Below are 14,901 nucleotides of genomic sequence, written 5' to 3'. Positions count from 1 at the left end.
CGTGAAAACGGTTGGGGGAGAAACAAAAAAAACCACAACTGTGGCTGCCAGTGGTTACTTACAGATCTCTCACCCTGTCATCAGGTGAGACAGTGCTGGGAATATGCATGTTACAAGAGGCAGTGAACTGACTTTAATCTTTGATGATAAAATGTATCATCTCAGAGCAAAATTGTAGCTGAAGTCTAGGGCCTAAAGACACAGATGTACAAGATATGATGAAACCAAACCCAAATGCATAAAAGCATATGTAGCCATTTATATCTAAATACATTTCCAGCATCTGTCATCCACACTGGAAGTATGAGTAAGACCAAGAAAACTGATCTTACTTTTATCATCATTATTCAACACAAGAAGAAAGACTAAAGAGGTTACCACAGTTATAAAAAAACCCTTTGTCTACATTAAGATGGTGAAAAAGACATTTTAGGCTGTATCAGCCTGTCATTCCAGAAGAACAATGTGTTTTGTTTTGTTTTTGGAAAGCCACCCACTATGGATTCTTTCTTTAAAGAGGACTAGGAATATGCTAATGAGGTATTCATTTCATAGATATATCACAAATGTATAATAAAATCCTACATAAAACCAGTAAGATCTCTTATGGGAAGTTTGATGAAGATGATGTCCACATCACAGGCCATATAGTTCAGTGTTTCCCAGTCTTTTTGATACCTTCCTATACTGTGTCAGGGAGATCTCAGGGACTGGCGCCAGTCCACAGACCGGTCATTGGGAAACACTGATATAGTTCACATCCAGACCACCCAAAAAGAAAGTTCAAATAACGCAATATGACTGATACGTTGTTCCTGTTCTTGTTACATTTGTATTTAGGCAAGCTCTGGAAAGAGTACCTGAGCAGAGAGTTAGAGACAAAGAGATACTGTCATGTGATACTTTCAACAAATTAGTGTTGCCAGATGTTTTTATGGACAGCATGTGAGAGATGAAATGAAAATCTGTTCTTCTAGAAGCAAGGTCTCCTCCTACTCAGACAATATCCAATTACACAGAGAAACATCTAACTTTATTGAAGAATGTGCTCATCTCTCAACTTAGCAGCAAGAAGATACAGTGTGATACATGTGAATAGTGTGATACGGGTACTCATTATTTCAACGTTTGGAGACATAGTTTGTTGGCCAGTGGTATAAAGTGCATATTATGAAAGACAGCTACTGGACCACTATCTTCAACATCTGGGGTATTTTTGTTTGTAAGGCTGAAAAAGTTTGCCCTGCCCAGATACAAAGATTGACTCCCAGCAATATATTTATTTATTTATGGAGCTGTATGCCATGAAAAGTACATGATTATAAGTATTTCTGAGGGACTGAGCTCTGTGTCTGGGCAGGACAATAACAGATATAGATATTACAAATATATAAATTTAAAGGAAAGATAATAACAGATATAGATATTATAAGCAAGAAATTCCACTGCTACCAGGAAGTGACCTTTGATGTTCTCAAAAATCCATGGAGAATATGTCTGAAATCTCTCAAAGTATTTTGAGCTTGAAGCTATAAATGCTGAAAACAGTTGACTAAAGCCAGAAGATGAATTTTTCTGAAGGCTAACCTTGGAAAATATAAACCTTAGCAAAGGTTTTGCAATTACAGAAATTTTCTAGCAGTACAGATGTTGAAATGACTAGCATATCATGTGCTTCTCCAAGGTTATTTTAAACTGCTTCCTCTTCCCCTTTCCTTAAGACATCAATACGCTTTCAAGTTCTATAACAGTCACTGACTTTATACAAGCAGAAGCAGCAGCACAATGAATATGTATATTTCACAGCATATACTGTATGAACTGGTGCTACCGATTATGGATATGATAATGATAAATATGCTGATGTACAAGCAACACAAAAATTTAAAGAGACACTTTTCTAAATGTTTATTTCTTTCCGTGCTTCTCTGTCCTGACTCCACAATGCTTTCTTTTTCTTCTTCTTACAATAGTCTACTGTGGTCAGGAGGTCCTGCTGTAACACCCTTTTAAAGAAATACTCTGTTTTGACTCATTGGGCTGACATTCTTGCAGTTTGTTGGAGAACAAAAGATCAATTTTCTTTCAAGTTATTGGTTAAGTAAATAGTTACTAAAAACTTACTAGGTTAAAATACCTTTTACCTTTTTATGGAGAGGACGAAGCTGTACTTCAAAAAGAACAAATCTATTTCTAAACACTTACAGACATTATTTATAATACTATATTATTGTAACAACCAAGAGGAATAATTCAGACACACTGTTTGCTATAAATGTAGCTCATGATTTAATTATAGACATTTGAATCTAAATAAAGCATTGCAAGAGTTTGAGGCTAAACAATATTCTCTCACTCCACTAAAGTGAAAACTAGTGAAAGCTAACCAATGAGGGTTCAAGTGCCTTTCCACTGCTTTTTGAGTTCACTACATAAAACATTCAAATTACTCTTGGCATGATTAGCACAACTAATGATCCGACTATAATCAGTGGGGTTTCAAGTCTTTTTACTTGTGAAACATTTAAATCTGAGTGACATGTATATAAACCAATTAAATTGATGATAAAATGACCAAGAATTACTTGTGTCACCTGATGACTCTTTATCATTTCACTCTTTTACTAGTTTTACTAGCACAGAGAGAGGGCCTCAATTCCTCTTTGATTCTTCAGTGGAGTTATTCCTGATTTACACCTGTGTACATGACAGAAAAGTCAGTCCCGCTGTTGAAATAACCAGAAAACCATGTGCTTCCCAAAATTTATTTTCTGTTTCTTTCTTCAAACATATCTGACCTTCCCCCATCCCCTTTCAATTTATCTTAATCCCAGTTTCTTCTTTCACATTATTTCCTCTTTCCTCACTTTTTCCAGAAACAAACCTGGTTGGCTGCTTGAAGGGCCTAGTTAAACAAAGCACATAAATATATGTTTACTTTTAAGCACTTGTTTAAGTCCATCCCATCCAGAAAAGCACTTAAGCATATGCTGAGCTACAAGCCACTGGATTCAATGTGATTTAAGCACATGCTATATGCTTAATATGTTTAAACATATGTTAATAAAATACTTAAGGGCTTTGCTGAATCAGAACCCAAATAAGGAAAAAGTGTTGTTTACTGGTCAGAGCAGAAGACTGGGAGCTAGAACTACAGGATTCTATTTCTATTTTTGTATGAGAGTGGTCAAATCAGTTAACCTTTCTTTTCCTCAATCTATATCTATGGCAATACTGTCATAAGTCATCAAATAGTTTTGTGAAGCTTATTTAAATATGGCAGAGACTTGTGGTCCATATTCTATTTTATTTAGTTTTTACTCAGGAAAATTCTCATATCTTTTAAGGGGTGTTTAACTGACTAAAATCTGAGTAAGGATTCCTGGATTTTACATTATACCATTATAAAGCTTACAAAGTGCTTTGAAATCCTTGGGTGAAAGACTCTCTAAGTATCACATATTATTTTAGATCTCCATTAGAGTCAGGAAAATAATGTTTGCAAAAAATGCTGAAATTTTCTTTTTGTAGGATTGAAAATTGTTTTATTATTTTTGTGAAACTTTTAATAATATTTTAATCGTATTTTAAAATAAAAATGGTTATTGAAATTATTTATTTACTGGATACCAGGTTTTTGGTTAATGAAAAATTTCTCTAACCATTTCCAGTGTTGATTAAAAACCTACTAAAAATACTTCATTTCAAAAAGAGTCAATGTTTTGACAAAAAAATGTTTAATTCAAAAAATTTCAGCAAGTTTCATCGTGGCCAGAATTTTTTGTGGATTCTTTTTTGGAATCTGCTCTATGGCAGCCAAATCACTGAACCTCTGTCTTCCCACTTCGCCTATCTATATAGGTTTTACTAATTTACCTCACAAGGATATTCGGAAGCTTCATTCATGGGTGCATAGTGTTGAGACTGAGCCCTTGTTGAAAAGTACTATTTGTTACAGAGTAAAGAATTTGTTTTCTGTAACAGGTACTTACATCAATCATCAGCGGCCATCCTGCTTGCCTGATATCAAAGTAGAACTACCGACCTACGCTACCAGAGCAGCAAATAAAATGTGCTGTCACTTAACAAGCCACCAACATCACATGATTTAGACTTAGCCCTCCTATGTATTCCTCTTCTCAAAACAGTGAACAGACACCAGGATTCTACCTAGATTGTACTAAAGCCACACTAATAGAAAAGAAGCTTAACTCCCATTTTTACCGTGTGTCCATACTGGTTTAATAATGGAAGTGGAAGACACATAAGATGAGGAATGTGATTCTTAGTTTGGTTCATTAGTTTTATAAGATGAGGGCGGGACATAGTTACACCCTCAGCTAGGCTTTAACGCCCTGCATAGATCCTACTAATGACGCCAAAATTGTTTAAAATATTCCTCACCATTATTTTTGTGAGAGACCTTCATCTTTGCTACCTCAAACACATTTTTATGGCATCCTGCCTACATCAAAGGAAAGCCCTGAAGATTATTAGACGAGGATGAATTCAGCAGCTGTGCTGATGCAACAAATGACTACTGGTAAAGGAATGGCATAGGAATGAGAGGCATTAATGTAGAAAACTCTATACAAATATACAATGCTTTCCAGGCCTTAATCTGTCAAGTGCTTCTTAAATAGTAAGCCCATTTGCAAATTGACTTTATATATCAGAGAAAGATATGAAGCCTGAACCTTTAAGAAGTTATGACAACATATTTTCTGATAGCATTAGGGATGCTTCAACTTGACAGAAAAGGGCTGCAGAGGCTCAGGCACTGATTTTTACTCAGGGGAGGATTAACATGCCATTTATAGCACAGGAAATCTCCAAGAAAACTTTCTTGTTTTACAGCCAACCAGACAAAGGAAAGCCCAGACTTATACACTGTGCACTACTGTCAGAAACAGACAGGTATGTTAGCAAGTTTGTACAAGGATCATGTGCACAACCATCATGTGAAACAGGTGACTATTAACACTTAGCACCAGAGAGAGAAATTCTAATGATCTCCTTAGATCCTCCTTGCTAGGACTCAGGAACTTGTGTGTTATAATCCCACTTTGTTCCCCACTTCCTTGGTGGAAAAGTTATTTAATCACTCTGCTCAGCTGCCCCAGCTGTAAAATGGGTGTGCATAAGGATGCTGTGAGAATTAATCAGTTGAGGCTAGATCCTGGTCCTATTGATGCCAAAGGGCTTTAGATCAGGGCCTTGCATGTAAGTAAAACAGTGTAACACACACTTTAGGAGTTGTTGTTGTTGTTGTTGTTGTTGTTGTTGTTGTTGTTATTATTATTATTTTATTATTATAAATACTTAAACAAAGAAATTTAGCTCCACTCACAGCTCAGACCAGTGAACAAACCTAATTCAAAGCCTCAAGAGTTGAAATGAAGTGTCAAGATTTTGAGGACTCAGTTTGAGCTACTCTGACCTTTAGAACCCTGGTACTTTCCAGTCTGCTAGGCAAATGGTTGTTTCCAACAGAGAAATGATCTGAGAAGTTCTCATAAGTTCTAGAAAAGTTCTCATGCAGGACTGGCTTAAAACTCTGTATTATGGGTCCATCTCTAATCTATATCCATATCTGTATATGCAATATGTCTGTAGTTTACAAAGACTTAAAATGTTACAATCTGATGGGAGAGTTCTGCTTTATAATAATTTTAATTCTTTGGCAACTTTAGACACATGCAAACTTTATAATCATATCATATCTGTGTACAAACAATGCATGCTACAGGTATGTAAAAATATATACATATAGATACACACAGAATACCTTAGCAAAGTAATTAATCTTTGCTATATTACTATAAATGCAAATCTCAACACAATCTTAAGTATGGCTCCTAAAAAAATGACAAATTTATAATCTTGGGGGGAATCCTTCAGACTCCATGTATTCAGGGCCAAATTCTCTGGCTCACTCTACTCCCACGGTACATACAAAGGAAGCAGAAAGCAGCTGGGTCTTGCCTGCTGAGAATTCCCCAGTGTGTGTAAAGCAGAGAATCTGTGCTCCTAGTGTTTTGTTTTTTCTATAATTGTCTGATTTTTACTCAGATATTGGTATTTTCAAAAATGTTATAAGACATAAAAACGGCCACATTGTCCTGTGCACACTCTGGGAATGTTGCAGAGAATGAACAAACCCTAATTTAAGAGCTACGCTGATGCCATCACTGAGGCCAGTGCATGAAGGTGATTCACCGTGAGCAGGTGCCCACCCATGTTCATGTCCAACTCATTAGGAACAGATTCATGGAAAACTGCTGTATGCAGTAAAAAGGTACAACTGTCTGAAACATTACATGAGAGAGAAACGGTGGGTGAGATCATATCTTTTATTGGACCAATGTCTGTCCAGGCTTGCTTCTTTCACCATCCAATAAAAGGTATTACCTCACCCACCATGTCTTTCAAATATAACATTACACATGCTAATAGGGGTAGAAAAAGTTCTGGTCATGTGCTGCCTTTCTGAGAGAAAAGTTGAGCAAAGCAGAGAGGTTCTGGCACCCACCCTGCAAACGAGAGGACATACACTAGAAAAGAATAGAACTTGGGTTTATAGAGCACCTTTCATACCCAAGGGATTCACTTTGCAAAGGTATGAGTTAGATACTGATACTGCAGTGATTGTGCAGCCAAACACAGAAGTCATTATAACTTCAGAAACAGCTTATGCCCAACCCTAGACCTTGGAATTGGTTTCTTTTGAAAGATGGAATTCTGGCTGAGACAATTATGTTATTCCATACTCCCTCTGGGGGAAAAAACAGTATCTTGGTGTCTTTAATTTCCACTAGGACAGCCACTAGGGACTTGCGTTTAATAGCCCATACGAAGGACAGCACTGCCAACAATGCACAAAACCCAGTTTTGTAGCGTCAACATTGGGTACAAGCTTAAAAATCTTCCTAGAAGTGAGAATGCTCCCACATGAGCCATACCCTCAGCAGAACTTCACTAACATCTGCTTAAGAAAAAATCAGTTCAACAAGTTTTTTTGCTGGGCTTGTATTCTTTCTGTGTCTACTTTGCTGATTTAAGAACACCCTGTGATAATGGAATGCTCCACTGTGGGCAAGTTAGCCTCTGCACCATCCAGTCAAATGTCTCCAATATTCTTGGATCTTTACAACACAAAACTGGTATGTCTACACTACAGGATTACTCCAATTTTACAGAATTTGATTTTTGACAACAGATTGTATAAAGTTGAGTGCATGCGGCCACACTAAGCACATTAATTCGGCGGTGTGCGTCCACAGTACCGAGGCTAGTGTCGACTTCCGGAATGTTGCACTATGGGTAGCTATCCCATAGTTCCCGCAGTCTCCCCCGCCCATTGGAATTCTGGGTTGAGATCCCAATGCCTGATGGGGCAAAAAATATTGTTGCAGGTGGTTCTGGGTACATGTCGTCAGCCCCCAGCCATGAAAGCAATGGCAGACAACCGTTTCATGCCTTTTTTCCTGGGTTACCTGTGCAGATGCCATACCACGGCAAGCATGGAGCCTGCACAGCTGACCATCACCATAAGTCTCCTGGGTGCTGGTAGATGTGGGACTGCATTGCTACATAGCAGCAGCTCATTGCCTTTTGGCAGCAGATGGTGCATTAGGACTGACAGCCATCATCATCATACAGAGATGGGAGTGACTCAGCCAGGTCATTTCCCATCTTCTGCCGAGCACCCAGGAGATGATGAGGGCTAGCAGTCATAATACAGCATCTTCTGGCGAGCAGCCAGGAGATGACAATGGCTTGCAGTCTTAATGCAGCATCTTCTGCTAAGCACCCAGGAGATGACGATGACTAGCAGTCATACTGCACCGTCTGCTGCCAGCCTAAGATGTAAAAGAGAGATGGAGTGGATCAAAACAAGAAATAGACCAGATTTGTTTTGTATTAATTTGCTCCCCCCTCCCTCCGTGAAATCAACAGCCTGCTAAACCCAGGCTTTTGAGTTCACATGCGTAAGGGCACTTTCATGGAACTTTGTGACTTGCTTTCCCCTGCCCTGAAGTGCCAGAATACCAAGATGAGAGCAGCCCTCACAGCAGGTGGCGATAGCCCTGTGGAAGCTTGCAACACCAGAGCTACTGGTCAGTCAGGAATCAATTTGGAGTGAGCAAATCTACTGTGGGGGCTGCTGTGATGCAAGTAGCCAAAGCAATCACTGAGCTGCTGCTACCAAAGGTAGTGACTCTGGGAAATGTGCAGGTCATAGTAGATGGCTTTGCTGCAATGGGATTCCCTAAATGTGGTGGGGCGATAGATGGAACCCATATCCCTATCTTGGCACTGGAGCACCAGGGCACCCAGTACATAAACCACAAGGGGTACTTTTCAATGGTGCTGCAAGCACTGGTGGATCACAAGGGACATTTCACCAACATCAACGTGGGATGGCCAGGAAGGGTTCACGACACTCGCCTCTTCAGGAACACTAGTCTGTTTAAATGGCTGCAGAAAGGGATTTACTTCCCAGACCAGAAAATAACAGTTGGGGATGTTGACATGCCTATAGTTATCCTTGGGGACCCAGCCTACTCCTTAATGCCATGGCTCATGAAGCCATACACAGGCAGTCTGGACAGTAGTCAGGAGCTGTTCAACTACAGGCTGAGCAAGTGCAGAATGGTGGTAGAATGTGCATTTGGACGTTTAAAGGGTCGCTGGCGCACATTACTGACTCGCTCAGACCTCAGCCAAACCAATGTCCTCATTGTTATTGCTGCTTGCTATGTGTTCCACAATCCCTGTGAGAGTAAGGGGGAGACGTTTATGGCAGGGTGGGAGGTTGAGGCAAATTGCCTGGCCACTGATTATGCACAGCCAGACACCAGGGTGATTAGAAGAGCACACGAGGAAGCACTGCACGTCAGAGAAGCTTTGAAAACCAGTTTCATGACTGGCCAGGCTATGGTGTGACAGTTCTGTTTGTTTCTCCTTGATGAAAACCCGCCTCCTTGGTTGACTCATTCCCTGTAAGCCACCCGCTCTCCCCCTTTGATCACAGCTTGCTTGCAAAGGAAATAAAGTCACTATCGTTTAAAAACCATGTATTCTTTATTAATTTATTATAAAAATAGGGAGAGAACTGACAAGGTAGCCCGGGTTGGGTGTGGGAGGAGAGAAGGAAAAGGCCACTTCAAAACTTGTTGAATGACAACCTTCTGTTGCTTGGGCTGTCCACCAGGGTGGAGTGGCAGGGAGCATGGAGCCTCCCCCACCGCGTTCTTGGGCGTCTGGGTGAGGAGGCTATGGAACTTGGGGAGGGGGGAGGGCGGTTAAACAGGGGCTGCAGCGGCACTCTGTCATCCTGCTGCCATTCCTGAAGCTCCACCAGATGCCGGAGCATGTCCGTTTGATCCCGTAGTAGCCCCAGCATTGCATCCTGCCTCCTCTGATCTTCCTGCCGCCACCTCTCATCACGATCGTCCCTCTTGTCCTCATGTTCGTCCCTCCTGTCCTCAAATTCATTGGCCGCTTTCCTGTACTGTGATACGGTGTCCTTCCACTCATTCAGATGAGCTCTTTCATTGCGGGTCGACTGCATGATCTCAGAGAACATTTCATCGTGTGTGCGTTTTTTTTCACCGCCTTATCTGAGATAGCCTTCAGGACGGAAGAGGAAGGCTTGAAAAATTTGCAGCTGTGGGAGGGAAAAAAGGGAGAGAAGTATTTAAAAAGATATGTTTTACAGAACAATGGGTATACTCTTTCATGGTGAACAACACTATTCACATTACATAGCACATGTGATTTCGGTACAAAGTCGCATTTTGCATCTTAATATTGAGTGCCTGCGGCTTTGGTGTTAGAGATCACAGACACAGGGCCGGGCCTCAGAATTCGGCTTGCATGTGGCCATGGTAAGCCATTGTCTTTCGGCTTCTGCAGCCTTCATATATCCAGCGCCCTCCTTTCCCAAATAGCAAGGAAAGCCCGTTGAGTGCTGATTCTTTCCTGTTAACGTGCAGCACCAGAACTGCCCCCATCCAATTCTCTGGGATGATCGCTTTACCCCTCCCCCCACCGTGTGGCTGGTATCATGGAAGATCGCTGCTAGCCACCCTCCCCCCCCACCGCATGGCTGGTAGCAGGGAAGATCCCAGCTAGCCAAACGCGAAAAAGCTCAGCGCCAATCACCCCCCCTCCCCCTGCTTGGCTAAATGCAGGGAAGGATTTTTTTAAGCCACAGGCAAACAGCCCAACCATCTCTGTCCCCTTAATTAAATTCCTGTATTTCAACCAGGTTACCATGAACGATATCACTCTCCTGAGGATAACACAGCGAGATAAAGAACGGATGTTGCTTGAATGCCAGCAAACACCAGGACCATACGCAGCTAGGCTTTGTCATACAATGATACCAGATTACTTGCTACATGCATGGCGTGGTCAAGTGTCCTACCATGGAGGACAGAATAAGGCTGCCCTGCCCAGAAACCTTCTGCAAAGGCTTTTGGAGTACCTCCAGGAGAGCTTCATGGAGATGTCCCTGGAGGATTTCCGCTCCATCCCCAGACATGTTAACAGACTTTTCCAGTAACTTTACTGGCCGTGAATGCATCCCAAGTCCTCAGGGCAAATTAATAATTAAAAAACGCTTGCTTTTAAACTATGTTTTATATTTACAAAGATACACTCACCAGAGGTCCCTTCCATGGCTTCACTGTCTGGGATAGTGGCTTGGGAAGGCTGGGAGGGTAATTCCGTCAGGGTGAGAAAAAGCTCCTGGCTGTTGGGGAGAACGGAGTGCTGTGTGCTCTCTGCAAGCTCGTTCTCCTCTTCCTCCTCCTCATCTTCCCTGTCCGCAGAATCCTCAAGCATGGCTGAGATTACCACTCCCACCTCGGAATCCACGGACAGGGGTGGGGTAGTTAGTGGTGGCAGCCTCCCCTAGAATTGCATGCAGCTCAGTGTAGAAGCAGTATGTCTGTGGCTCTGCCCCGGAGCGTCCATTTGGTTCTTTGGTTTTCTGGTACACTTGTCTGAGCTCCTTAACTTTCACGCAACACTGTATTGAGTCCCTATTGTGGCCTCTCTCCATCGTGCCCTTGGAGATTTTTTCAAATGTTTTGGTATTTCGTCTTTTGGAACGTAGTTCTGCTAGCACAGAATCCTCTCCCCATCAGATCCAGTACCTCCCGTACAGTCCACGCTGGAGCTCTTTTTCGATTCTCGGACTGCATGGTTACCTGTGCTGATGAGCTCTGCATGGTCACCTGTGTTGATCAGCTCTCCACACTGGGCAAACAGGAAATGAAATTCAAAAGTTCACGGGGCTTTTCCTGTCTACCTGGACAGTGCATCTGAGTTCAGATTGCTGTCCAGAGCGGTCCCAATGGTGCACTGTGGGATAGCTCCCAGAGGCCAATACCATCGAATTGTGTCCACATTAATCCTAATTCGAACCGGCAATGTCAATTTCAGCACTACTTCCCTCGTCGGGGACGAGTACAGAAATCAATTTTAAGAGCCCTTTATGTCGAAGTAAATGGCTTCCTTGTGTGGACGGGTGCAGGGTTAATTCGATTTAACGCTGCTAAATTCGACCTAAATTTGTAGTGTAGACCAGGCCTTAGTAAAAAAGTAAATGCATGATAATATAGTTATAATGCACTGTAGAAACATGAACTAACTGATGCGGGTAACAATGGGTTGGTAAATATCTGACTTCTCTATCCCCAAGCAACATGGGACCTACTCGTGCTCACATTGAAGTCAATGAGAATTTTGCCTTGAGCATAAATGGGTCCAGGAAGAGGCTCCTTGTGATGACAAGGTTCTATTACCCATACTTGACATGAAAATTCTTCTAAAATACACCAATAGCAATGGATTCACTGATAACAACAGGCCAAATCCCAACAAGTGCTGCACACTTAGGAATTAGTCCTGTCCCCACTTAGTTCAATGGGAGTAGGATCAGACACCTGCTGAGCATGGGAAGCTCCCATTGAAGTGAATGGGGGTTACCAGTGCTCAGCACTTATCAGGTTGGACTCAATGGTAGGCTTGAGAAAGAACATACAGAAAGATGAAATCCGTGCACTGAACCACGTGGGTCCAATTGGACCCTATCCTACTGACACAATTCAACCATATACACTTCTATAATATTCAGATTTCAATTGACTGCTCCTTTAAGTCACAATTATGCAAAGAGCTGAGAACCCCCAAATCCCACTGACCTCTGATGCTTTGGCTGACTTTTACTGCGATAGAGTAGCAGCAGTGCTTTTGTGAGCAGAAATGGTGAACCTCAAACTTTTTGGCAGCAATGTTCAATGTGGCTAATGGCAAAGTTTGGATGCTTTTTTGAAACATTCAATCTTCTTGAGTCTTCCAAACTGGGCAAAGAATCTCATGAGAACAGGATTTCATCAGAGATTTCAAGTGCCTCCAACTGGACTAAAGTACCGCAAGAACACCCTCTCTTTCCAGTATTCTGATACTTCCACTTCCAGGAAGAACCAGGAAGGTCAGAGGTGTACAAAAAAACCCGTATCTAAACTGTTTCAAAACTCAAAGTTCCATTTAGGCTTCGTTTCAATTCTGGGTGACGGCATAGATTGGCCCTTATGTCCCATCTTTCATTCCTCTCTGTGAAGGGGAAACTTGCTCAGAGTCAATTCCTCGTGTATCAGCGAGATTTCAGTGTTAGAGAGAACCATAAACAATCAAAAAGAAAACATCTAGAGTCCTTTGCTATGCAGAAAGGGAGTACAAATATTTTTATGTGGTATGTAATAAAGAGACTTGACAGAAGCTGAAAGAAAAAACTGAAAATACTCAGTGGGATTATCCATTAAATATTATAAAACACATTTCTTAACAACAAAAACCACCTACAATGTCAGATTCAAAAGGAAGTCCAAAACACAGCTATCCATCAAGGCACATAAACAGCTTCTTGGCTAGACCAATTTTTAGTTTAAACTGATATAATGGAAAATGTGAGAAAAATGAGACTGCATGCCTTTGGAGACCTTTTTGAATACTGGAATTACTCTGCACAATAGAGCTTGGCTGTAATGAATTCCCTATAAAAAGCCACTCCACTTACAAATCTATAGGTACCTGAGGTCACAGGCTATTCTACATAACCACCAAGGATCAAAGTTATTCTTTGGAAACCCACCAGATAAAGGAAAGCCAGTGTGCATACACCTAACAGAGAAGTAAAATTTCCCAAGACAGATTTTACTGCATTGAAAAATAAAAGATTTTCAAAAAATTCATGGCTCTAACCTGGATTGGAGTGTTTACCTTTTTCACCAGCATCCTACTCCACACTTCCTGGTTGAAAACCCAGTTGTCTTAATACCAATTGTTCTGCCAATAGGCAAAGTGGTTTGTTTGTTTTTCAGCCTGTGAAAAACACTCTTACCTCAGTGAAGAAATCTGACTCAAGATTTTTTTACATTCAGCAAGAAAATATACAAGTTTTTATACATTCTTTTGCACAGATCAAGCAAAACATCATGGGCTTCTGACAAGGATTAAGTGCAGCAAAACACTTACAATTTGATCCATCCTCTATCTGGGGACTATATCCAACTCTGGCATGCTGATGGGCTTGATGAGCTAAAAGGTCTTCTCCAGTTCCATCTTCTATCATCCCATTAATTTGAAGATGGCATTGCCAGTGAAGGCAGGCTAGGCAGCAATGAATGAAGAGGGAGTTTGGAGGATGGTAACAAATCTAACAGATAGCAAGAACAGCTTTGCCAAAGAAATCACCCTGTGTCTGCCACTGGATTGGGTAATGGAAGGATAAGTTCCAAAATAGGCAACACCTTGTACTCTAAGGCTCTGAAGACTTTGAAGTTTTTGTGGAGACAGAGAGAAAGTAAATAAAAGTAAGTGTATGGGGATCTAACTACACATTTTACCACCTTGGTCATGATGTTTAAGGACCTGAGTGTCTTAGATCTTCAAAAAGTATTAGAAGGAGCCAAGCCATGAAATCAACACTATAAGACCCTCAAAGGTCTTCAGTTCTAGTCATCATCATTGCTTATCACTCCAAACCACAACCCAGACTTGTTGTTATCACTTCAGTTCTAGTGCCTCCTGCCATTCGCATTCACTGGAACAGAATCTAATATTCAAGTTTAGAAAGACTTCATTCATACGCTACATTGTGCAACTAAGTCATAAGAAATGTTACTGTGAAATGCAGCTCTGAATTTTTCCTCTGTGTCACAGCAATTATTTACTGTTACTAAAACCAATTCTCAATACTGGAAAATGAGGAGGACTAGCTGCAAGTGGATGAATACAGGTGTCATGGTAAGGATGAGAATTCCTAACCTAGCCAACACTCGAGTACGTCATTCAAACAGCATTTTCCTCCCATACGCTCCAAACAAAACAAGCAGCAGGCTGGAAACGGCAAAAGGAAAAGTAAATAGCTAACAAAATGCCCCTGGCTGTTCTGTTACATGTGGGACAGTAGCTCTAATTTATTTGACATAAATATAGTAAAATACAGTCAAGCAAAAGATGCAGATAGAAAGTCTTCCTTAGAGAGAGAAAAAGAGAGGGCCCTGAAATACATGCTGGAGCTGCTTTCATTAAGAAAAGGGTCTTACATCTGCTCACTCCAGGATGTAAACCAAAACCAAGGAGCAATTTCCACTGTTACCCAATGTACTTGTAATCCTTCTATCCCAGGATGTTTTAGAGGCTGGATTAGAGTAGATTACACTCCAAGAGCTGCTGGAATCAAACCCAAGTCCCTCGTAAATAAAACTAGACAGACTTTCAAATGCCAAGTTAATAAAGTGCAGCACAATTTTCTTCTGACATACAATGGCCAAACAATATTGGGACAGTTATGAAACTGATTTTATAGTGCAGAGAAGAGGC

General features: G+C 41.1%; 1 protein-coding gene across 5 annotated transcripts in view; it reads right to left on the bottom strand.

Moving 5' to 3' along the window:
- The window catches only part of FMNL2 (formin like 2), a 265,339-nt gene that overhangs the window by 46,544 nt on the left and 203,894 nt on the right, over positions 1 to 14,901 (bottom strand). The gene's annotated exons all lie outside the window — the stretch shown is intronic.

The sequence above is a fragment of the Mauremys mutica genome, chromosome 10 (genome assembly GCF_020497125.1).
Source record: "Mauremys mutica isolate MM-2020 ecotype Southern chromosome 10, ASM2049712v1, whole genome shotgun sequence".
Lineage (NCBI taxonomy): Eukaryota > Metazoa > Chordata > Testudines > Geoemydidae > Mauremys > Mauremys mutica.
This window is presented reverse-complemented; position numbering and strand designations above follow the sequence as displayed.